Source organism: Cricetulus griseus, chromosome X (assembly GCF_003668045.3).
Source record: "Cricetulus griseus strain 17A/GY chromosome X, alternate assembly CriGri-PICRH-1.0, whole genome shotgun sequence".
NCBI lineage: Eukaryota > Metazoa > Chordata > Mammalia > Rodentia > Cricetidae > Cricetulus > Cricetulus griseus.
Genome location: NC_048604.1, coordinates 35,161,769 through 35,173,093, shown reverse-complemented (window position 1 = coordinate 35,173,093; position 11,325 = coordinate 35,161,769). Strand labels below are relative to the sequence as shown.

Sequence of the window (11,325 nt, the reverse complement as noted above, 5' to 3'; positions counted from 1 at the left end):
CAACTAATTTTTTGAGTAGCAAAATCAACTCCTCTTCTGAGTCTCGCTATGTAGCTCTGGCTATTCTGTCCTGGAACTCACTCTGTAGACCAGGCAGGCCTTGAACTCACAGAGATCTGCCTGCCTCTGATTAAAGGAGTGCACCACCACCTCCCAGCTAGTTTGCCATTCTTAGAGGCTTTTCTTGTTCAGGCACCAACTGTTCCTATTTATTTGCAGTGTGATTCAATTTCTCCTTAGTTCCTATATACTGTAACTGCCAAAAAGTCAACTTCCCAACTAAGTAATGTGCACAAAAAAAAATGGTCCAGGTATATTCACTTGGTCAGACTGCTTGATACTTGGGCTTTGCTTTGGATTCATTTTGATTCAAACCTAAAACCACGGCTATATCCTGAGAATTGTTGGAGATTTGAGCAGTGGTGTTACTCTGGGGTTGTTTTTCCCCCCAAACACATTTTAGCTTTGCTAATAGATTTTAGGGCTTATAGAACATTTTCCTTGCTTTATAGCTTCCCTCATCACATTCATTTCTATGGGGCTCTTGAGAGTCTGTTCCGCTCTCAGCTTTCATTGCAGTCCATCCACTGACAGAGTGTATCAAAGTGGTTTCTGTCTTCCTCCTTTTGTGCCTGCTGTTAGGACAGTTCATCTGAGCAATCAGTGAAGAGCCATGATAAAGACTTTGTGGCTGAATAGGTGATGACTATGAGTTTGTTCTGTAATGTGTGTTGCTCCTTACAAGACAGTCTCCGCCATCTTGCTCACCTGTGCTTGTCAGTCTGTCAGTCTCTCTCTCTCTCTCTCTCTCTCTCTCTCTCTCTCTCTCTCTCTCTCTCTCTCTCTCTCTGTCTCTGTCTCTCTCCCTTCTCCTACTCACTCCCCTTTCCCAAATAAACTTCTCTCTTAAAAAATATGGGCTATAACTATAAAAATCTGTTACTCTATATAAAACAACTATTTTAAACGAATACATACCTGCTTTTTCATTTAATTTGTTGTGATTGTTTGCATATCTGAGGAAAGCAGAAGCCCTCATTTATACCTCTTTATTTAACCAAATCTTAACATTTCCCAAAAGATCTAGATGACCTTGGGCCATGGTGATTTCTTTATCTGTAGTGTATTACTTAGTTTGATATGTATCATTACTCTTTCATGTGTCAAATAACATTTGAAAAATGTTTTTTCCTTCCAAGTAGAGACCTTGTCTTATCTCTCCATATTAAAACCATACAATTAAAATCTTACTAGTTAAGCATATTGGAATCACAGATTTTGAAGACAACAATTCGTGGGGATCCATGAGCTAATGATGTAATTCTTAAAATTTTCAGAACTAGAAATTCTTTAATTCTCCTACCACATTAGTCAGACATACAGTTAATATTAACAAATTAAGAATATTGGAAAGTTCATCTACATCCTTAATAAATTTCTCAGAGATGCATCTGCTATATTTTCAATACCATCAAATAAATTCTTAAATAAATATTTAAAAGTGCTTAATCTTTTAATAGCTTGAACATTGAAATGGGCTTCCTTGTCAGGTTTTTATGATTTTAAACAAGTAGATGAAAACAAACGCAATGATGAAATGTGGTTATAGTTTCCCTTTTGTTATTTTCAGAATTAATATCTGCTAATTTGAAGCCTTTATATGTTTTTCTTTCCTATGTTGACATTACGATCTTATGTGACTTGTGTTTTTCTTGGCCACTATGGAAACAAAGAGATTACTAGAACACTCATGTTTGATTTTGAATTTGGTTTGATAGAGAAATGGCAGAAAGTAGAAATTTTGTATGAGTTAGGATAAAACATTAGATTTGTATATGACTTTAATATAGTCTTCCCAAGATTTCGGTTGCACTTTAATCTGTGCTAAATAAAACAAACAAAAAGTGCTTATGGTGACTACTGCTAATAAAAGAACTTTATTTACCTCATGAGAGAAAACTAGGCAGGTAGTTACATAAAATCTCGAGTTCTAGATATTAGGAGAGTTACATTGTCCCCTACAGGGCTATAAGTTATTCACTTGAATTTCAAAGAAAAACTGAATCGTATCAGCTGTCCAATTTAATAAAAGTTATTTGTATTGATTCAGTTACTTCTGCATTGTCCAAAACAATCAGTGACTGGATACATATATACATTCTGTCTGAAGATTTGATTCCTGTTATCTCTTCAACAGACTTCTCCAGCTTCTCCTGAAATGCTTGAAATGTTCATTATAGGCAAACTGAGGAGACTATTTCTTTTAAGTCTTTGTGAATGCTGGGGGTTAGGGCTTGGGGTGAGAATTGTAATGCTGATTGCCCTTCTCACAATGAAATTAATTAGAAAAGGCATCAGTTCTAAATAACTTTCTGCTTAATAATTATACGAGAAGAAATTTAGGAATGATAAAGTACTTAAATACGACTTTTTGAAGTCTTCACTTGATGAAAAGCAGATCGATTGAATTAGGTCTGTTTCAGATTCTTTAGCTTGGTACCTCATTGAGTTTACTTTAATGAAGTTTTATAAAATGATGCAGGGCAGTGCAATAATGTTCTAGAATTAAAAATGTGGAAGAATTACATAACAAGGCCATTCTTAATTGTACTTCATATACAGCTCTCTTTTTTCACTTAATGATGGGATGTATCTAAACTTAATTTTTGAAGTTACCAGTGCTAGAAACCATGACTTTGAGTGTACATATTATTATTCAATGTAGTCTAAAATCTCTGAGATTACTTCCTGAACTCATTGATTTACAGAGCAGTGTAAATTGCAAGTTTTTCAAGTGACCAGAAATGTCGATTTCAGATGGAGAAATTCACAGCCTTCCTAAAATAGTTGCCCAAGGACAAGAAACGGTCTTAGGTGTTTGTTCTGCTAAATGATAACCTGTGGCTATTGAAAATCTCCAAGATAGCCCAGAAAAAGGCACATCTGTATGAGAATTGGTTCTCGGGAGGATATAAACACAAACTGCATTTTACAATAGGAGAACATGGAATTTTAGCAGAATAGAAAATACAGAGTGACTTGAATTCCTTCGAGTCTGACAAGTCTGCACCAACTCCGTGAAGATAAAGTTCTACTGGTGCCATATCTATCTCAAATTTTTGGTTTCTATTTCTCTAGTTATCACTCACTCACACACAGAAACACACACACACACACACACACACACACACACACACACACACACACACACGTGTGCACCCATGAACGCACGTGTATATGTGTGTGTATTCGTAAATACAACCTGCTTACTATGATGCTAATTCTACGTGTATGATTTCAGGACTGAGCACTGGTACTGGATAATAAATTTGAGGGCTCTGCCTTGAGGCAGACTACTCCCATTTTCTGATTTTATTAGTTACCTACAACTTTCACTTTACTAAACATAGCTCCTGAGTACATTCTAAATATTTATCCTTATACCACATGTCAGTATAGTACTCTCCTCATCAAAGAAATGCCACCTTGTAACATACAGAGACCATTAGAGAAAACCTCAAATGATCAAAATGCGGAGAACAAGTGACCTTGTGGTTCTCAGCCCTAATACTTCTACAACACATCTCATGCACCCAAGACTTAAGGATGATAGTGGGAGAGAGGAAAGTAAAATCATAAGAACATGAGCAAGAGCAAGTTTGTATGAGATTGTGTTTCTTAACTTACACCTATGTAATCTCATCAGCATGGTTGCCTAAACAAGACCTGAACAAAGACAGCAGTAGACATGTTAACTTGGAAGGGGAATATCTCATGGAACTTTCAACCTAGACAAGGAACTACAAATAATTACAGTGCCATTTATCTTAACAACAACAGGCCAGGAAGTGTGTGATTTCCAGGGCGGAATTTTCAGTAATTATTTTTATCAGTGCTTGTGATTAAACTTAACTCTTTAGGCATCGAGGAGAAGCATTAGTTTCAATAGTTAACTCTGAATGAGTGTAGTAAGCATAAGGATATGCATGTGTAGTTGTAACAACCTCAAGATATTGTTTATTAGGTCACCACTTCTCTGAATGGAGCATACCGAATCATTTTGATGTCAGCAGAAACACTAAGGCATTTGCACAGAACTACTCTCCCTTCATCTTACTCAAAGTCCCAGAGATGAATACAGAAGTACAGAACACTTCTCATGCCCCCTTTAAAGTAAAACGAATAAGAGAAAGGTAAAGTTGTTTTAAAGGTCCCGATTTATAAGTGGTCAAGTAATAAGAGTAAATTTTCGTTTTGTTTTGGTTTTTGTTACTGCTATTTTGGTGAAGGGTTTCATTGTGTAGCCTTTTCTGGCCTAGAACTCCCTGGGTAGTTCAGATTAGTTTGTAAGTTTTTTTTTAAAGATGCTGGGATAACATGCATGTGTCATTACATTTCAAGTACATTTTCATTCATACTAAGTATCTTAAAATGAATCTAAGGATTTGTTATCAAAGACAGTCTAGGTAGAATAAAGCGATGAAGAAATAGACAGCAGATGTTGAAACATCTGAAGAGTTTACTTCACAGGCAGAAGACAGGAGGTAGTGCCACATAAATGCACAATGGGAGATTATGTACCTTTAATGTAGGGGTTGGAGACCTTTTCCAAGCAGTAATGGTCTTAAGAATTTGTTAGCATCTCTCTCCTTACTACTCTGCTTTCTCTTCATATTGTAGCATGGAAATAGCCACAGACAATGCAAAAAAAATAAAAGGATGTGATTGCATTTGATTAAGACTTTGATTATAAAAATCAGTCTGTAATGAGATTTGATACAGGCTGGAGCTAACTAACTTTGGGTATAAAACTAATAATTTACATACAGTAAATGAGCAAGGGTATATTCAGCATGCAACCCAATTTTGCCACTTACTTGAGAGAATCATATTTTAGCTGTCTCAACCTCATTTGCCTCCATTCATGCTTCATAGTTGAATGGAAATTTTAGATAGTTGCATAGAATGGCAGCTCTAGTGCATATGTGTGGGGCTGGATCCCTTTTGGTATTTTCCTGGAATGGCCCAATTTAATGAAGGTTTAAGGATACACTGGGTATCTCTACTATAAAAGCAACCTCATCCTTTATGAGTGACTTAGAGTAGCATGAAATTCCAAAATCAAGTAAGCCTCAAGGATGCTCATGAAGTTTTATAAGAATTTCTGAATATTTCTATGCAATTGGATTCATGCTCTCTATTTTGAGTCATGAGACATTGAGCTAATGATTTCAGTTCTAAAACACAAGACTCGACTCCTTAAGCTTTAAGTAGTGTGTGTTTCAGTTTCTCAAATCTAAATGTGAAGAATTGCATTGATATCAGATGATATTTATGAGCATTAACTGATAGGAAGCTTGTGAGGTGCATAAAACTCAATATTTGAATATATATGGTATATTTACATTATTATTAGCTAAATATATTATACACATACACAAATAAATATATATCATGGGATTGAAATGTATTAAATATACATATGATAATACATTAAATATAATTTTCAAGCTTATATGAGTTCTTTTCATGTATATAAACTCATGTAGAGGAGGTATTACTGAGAGATCTTTTCTAAGATATGTTTTATTGTATTGTATTTGTATGCATGTATCTTTGCTTGCATGTTTATGCATTTGTGACTGTGTATGTGCATATGCCTGCTAGGCCAGGTGAGAGGGGGAGATCTCCTGGTGCTAAAGTTGTAGGCATTTGTGATCTGTATACTATGAATGTTGGAATCTGAGGTACAGTTTTCACAATTAAACAGCAAATTCCCTTGACCACTGAACTATCTCAGTTTCCCAGAAGTCTGTTTTTATAACTCTATTTATGTTTATTGCCTTTAAAAATGAGCAATGACTTTGAAAACAAAACTATTAAGACATTAATTAAACTACTGGGTAATAATGTTACTCTATACTCCCAAAGCAGTGGGTCAAATGAACGTGCAAATGGTGCATAACTGGGCGGCACAGGTAGAGCCCAGGGCTGGCCATATTAGGGGTCTGGACCTATGATCTTTAAGACTGATGTGAGTTTTCCAGATCAAAAGTATTTTTTAATTTTCCTGAAGTTTTCAGCTCAAGAGAAAACAGTCTATGTAATCCCCACAGTGAGAGAATAAGAAATCTTGTTTTTGATCTTTCTACACCTTGCCCGTGGATATGTTTTCCTGTGCACTCTATCCTTTGCTGTAATAAATCTTGGCCAGAGAGAAAAGTTTATGTTGTGTCATATGAACCTTCCTAGCAAGTCATTAAATTTGTGAGTGGTTGTAGAACCCATAAAAAATGTGCAATCTATCTATCTAGCTGTCTATCTATCTGCCTGTCTGTCTGTCTGTCTGTCTATCTATCTGTCTATCTATCTAGGTGTATATCTATCTATCTTCTATCAGGAATATATCTGTTATCTATCATCTGTCTATTTATTTGTCATTTATATAATGATAAACCAGGAATATAGAAATATGAACTTTGCAATTACTAGGAAATTGAGGAGATAAGGGCCAAAATAACAAGCAGATATAATTCTTTACACTATGTGAAAACGGTTTCCAAAATGTTTAGATACAGGATAAGTATTATGTCATGACCAGAATCCCTGAAAATATATGGCTACAAAAGTATAGCAAATTCTGAAAACTGTAAATTCAATGATTGCATGGATTTTCATGAGGTTTAAAGTCCAGAATAAATACAAGCTATAGTACCAAAGACAAGAAAAGCAGCTATTTCTACATTCACAGATGGAAGGTGAAAATGATTAGTCTTCCTATGTGAGATAGATTATCTTAGTGGATACCTGAGAAAGGATCTTGTGTCAGACATGCTGTCGTCTTCTTCATTAAGGAAAATGTTTTGCAAGTTTTAAAGTGTATAGCATTCATAAGAGAAAGGACATTCTTAATTTGGGAGGGAATACTGACATAAGAGAATATATAAATAGAATTGCTGCAAGCATTAGCTAAGAGGAACTACACATAACAGAAATGTTACAAATAGTTTGTATGTTGCTAAACAGAAAGCAGTGTAAATGTGTGTCCTGCTGATGACCAGGGAACCATGTCAAATAATACTTGTATCAAATCCTGTCTGGAAAACTGTGTCTATTCATCTCAACATTGATTTTTCTCAGGTGGCAAGGTGTCTTCCTTCCCATGCTATTATTGATACAACCTTGGTTATTCCCATCAGCTAACTTTATTCACTCTTTTCTACAGTCACTTCCACATACTGGTCTAAATCCTAATAATATTGTAGCATGCAGTGTACACTAGGACTTCTTCCTTATAGAAAATACTTTTCCTTGAAGGAAAAATAGAATGTAGGTGAAAAAGAAATTCATATACAATTTCATATTGTACTATGTTTCATAAAGCAAATACATTAAGGAAATACCAAAAAGGGATGTGAATTTAATAAGAATACTTTAAGTATGTGGAACTGAGAATTTTTTGAAGAGAAGGTAGAATCTGAATAGAAAAACCAAGAAGTTAAATACAGAAGAACTGGGGAAAATCATAGACATGTAAGTCAGGGATGGAAACAGCTTTGGTATTAGAGAAAGAGAAAGAGAACCAGTAATCCATGCTTAACAAATTCTTCTAGCAGTGTGAGGAGTTGAAGACAAAGTAAAATAATGCATGTATCATCTAGAGCCTTGAAGACCACACAGTGCAGGTTTTACTACAGTTCTTTACAAAGATGCTGGAGAAAAGGAATTTTTAAGTGATGAGTGTAGGTTTTATTTTCCAAGACGGAATTTCTCTGTAGCTTTGTAGCCTTTCCTTGAATTCACTCTGTAGACCAGACTGGCCTTGAACTCACAGAGAGCAGCCTGCCTCTGCCTCCTGAGTGCTGGTATTAAAGGAGTTCACCATTATCCTACAATGGTGGTTGTAGTTCTTATATGGCAACAGAATTATTATGGAGTGCACAAGTAAAAATAGGTAGGTCAATCTAGAAATGTCTCTCTTCTAGCTTATATATTTACATATTGTGCATTAGTAGCCATGTGGTGTAGATTGATTTTGAACTAACTTTGGAAATGGAGCTGGCAGGATATTTTGGTCAACTGCATGTTACATTAGTTACTTTTCTGTTGCCATAATAAAACAAAATTACTGAAAGCAACTTACAGAAGAAAGTGTTTATATGCCATATTTTTCCTGAGGTATGAGTCCATAGGCGTGGTATGGCATGTTGGCTAGCGCTAGAAGCTGAGAGATTACATCTTCAACTCCACACATAAAGCAGATAGTGAACTGGAAGTCCACCTCCAGTGACATAGTTCCTCCAGTAAGATTTCATAGTCTAAGGATTATGTAACCTCCACAGACAGTGCCTTCAATGAGACACTGTTTTTATTAAATCACCTTTTATATTTATTTGGAGAGACACTGTGACCACGACAACTTATAGAAGAAAGAATTTATAGAGGGCTTACAGTTTTAGAAGGTGAGTCCATACCCATTGTAGATGGGAACCTGAGAGCAGACAGGAAGCCATGGCATTTGAACAGCAGCTGAGAGATCATATCTTATCTACCAGTACAAGGAGAGGGCTAACCTCAAATGGCATAGGCTTTTGAATCCTCCAAGAAATTTCACCATGTAGCATCTTCTCCAATGAGGACACATCTCATAGTGCTTCCCAAACAGTTCCAACAACTCGGGACCAAGCATTCGAAGATATGATTCTAAGGGGGCCATTCTCATTCAAATTACTACCGACACCAAGAGTTCAAATAAACATCCCTGTGGGGGATATTTCTCGCCAACTGGAAGGATGGTATGAGATACTAAAGATAATGACTTAGAAGGATTATGAGGAAATAATTGATTTAGGGGGATGAAATTAATGTTGGGTCTTGGACAACATCTCTTTCTGTCCAGTATGCTTTTTTGCTTCTGTGGGCTTCATATCTCACTCATGATTAATTGGGGGTTATCAACTTGACTGGGTTTAGAGAGATGGTAAGTTAGTAATTCTGACTCCTGTCAGAAAGCTTTCAGAGAAGACTGATTGTGCTGCTTTCCAACCTGCACCAGGAAGACTAAACCTCAATGTTGGTGAGTAGCATCTGTTCTAGTAGACTTTTCTGTTGCTACCATAAAGCAGTCTGATCAAAAGCAACTTGGGCAGGAAGGGGCTTATTTTATCTTACTTTTCCTGTTCATAATCCATCATCGAGGAAAGTCAAGGCAGGAATTCAAGGCTGGCAACTGGAACAGAAACTCTGTAGGAACATCATTGTAATTTTTCACTCTTGTTCATGCTCCGCCTTCTTACAAAACAAAGAACCCCCCACTCCCAACCCAACAGTGAACTAGGTCCTCGCTAAAAAGCATCTGTCAAGGTAATGCTCACAAGACAATCTGATCAAGGCAATTCTTTAGCTGAAGTTCCCTCTTTCCAGGTGACTCTAAGTTGTATCAAGTTGATACTAAATAACAACCAGCACAAGATTCACTTATTTGAGAATCTAACTGAGAAAGAAAAGAACAATGGTGGAACACTCATTTTTCTTTTTTTGTCTCTATTTCTGCAGTGGGTGTGATTTCTGCTCTTGCTGTTGCCCTTGAATGTCAGATTTCTCCTGCTTCAGACTTTGGAATTTGATATTTTTACCAGTAGCATGCTGGGGCCTCTAGGAGCTTTGACCTCTGAAGGCAGCATTAATGGTCACCCTGATTCTGATGATTACAGCTTCTTAGACTGAGCTGTGCTATTAGAGGTTGCCATGGAACATTTTATACTTTGAATGTGTTAACCAATCCAGTAAATCCCCTTGTCTATGTCTATGTTCTTGCTACTCTTTCTTCTTTCAGGGATTATTTCCTTGTGAATAACCACTACTCACTCTCAGCACTCTCTCTGAACCATCCTCATCTTTTACAATTTGCCATCTGAAGTATGATACAAAAGTCAAAAATTGAGATTTTTTCCTTTTCTGTACTAACACCATGATTTATAAGCAGCTCTACCATGTAAACATAAAAATGCTGAAGTCTAAGGTCATGTTCAGTTACATCTCGGACTCTTGACATAGACAATACTCCAATCTTCAGCTATAACTATTTTGGACACATTTTTGAATCTTCCATGTGTAGTTGCAGATAAACATACTGTAAGAAAATTACAGAAAAACTGCAAAAGACAAATATAGATATGCTTAAAGTATTCAAACACATACATAAGCTTTCTTTCTTTCCCTCTTTCTTTTTTTTTTTAAATAAGGCCTCGGTAAACTATCACTAGTTAATTCTGTTAAATATTTTGCATGGAATATTCCTGATTGTACTGAGTAATACAGAACAATTTTAAAAATACTAACAGTTCATCTTCCTATTTGGATACCAAGATGATTATCAAGGATAACATTCAAATCATTTGCTACTGATTTGATCACACTAAATCCACGTACTTGTGCAAGTCTAAAAAGTTAAACTGAAACTTTTATCAAGATACAAAACAGTTTTTGAGACAGTGTTTCCCTCTGTAACACAGGCTGTCCTTGGACTCTATCATTTTTTTATCTCAGCTACTTGGGTGCTGCAGAGCTTACATGTATATGATCAGACTGAGCAAAAATCAGGTAGAATTATGGTAGTCATAATGTTTAAACTTAGAAGCTATGTAATTTATTTTTCCAAATGATATACATCACTAATTGAAGTAATAAATTGCTATGACAAAAGATGGCCATATTAAATGCCACTCACATTTTTTTCTCTGATTCAATTGATTTTACAGCAACTTTTTCTTTTGGACCAACTTTTAATATATCTTTGCTCAATGGCAATATCACAGCTCATGAAGTTTATCTGAGGCACAATTATTGCTGATTGAAAATTTTAGAGCAATGACTTTTCCTACATAATGTTAATTATTTTCTCAACTACAATTATGCATTTTGATTTAGGAATTTTAATGACTATTTAAAAGGTATATGTGACTTGGAAGTTCATGAGCTGTCTAGATTTCAAGGTCTTGTTCAGAAGTCTAAGAGACTGAAGAAACATTTGAAAGACACCAACCTGGGAGGCAGTCCACGTGAGTTCTGTCTCCTAGGGTCTATTTTCCCTATCATTCTCCACTAAAATTTCCTAGGTTTCCATTTTTGCATCTGACAAATGGAGAAAATAATACCTGCCTTATACTCTTCATGGAATTGGATTTTCAGAGACAGCCACAATTTCAAATACTCTAACACCTTGACAGGACATTTGTTTCAATTTGGGGATCCTGAAGTCCAGTTTCATCATGTGTATATTGTATAACCAAGGGTCTTAGGGAACTGGAAGCCCCAATTTGGCCT

At 35.9% G+C, this 11,325-nt stretch overlaps 1 pseudogene; it reads left to right on the top strand.

The window, feature by feature from the left end:
• Positions 1 to 10,791: 10,791 nt before the first annotated feature.
• On the top strand, positions 10,792 to 10,918 carry LOC113837839 (annotated as a pseudogene).
• Positions 10,919 to 11,325: the final 407 nt, after the last annotated feature.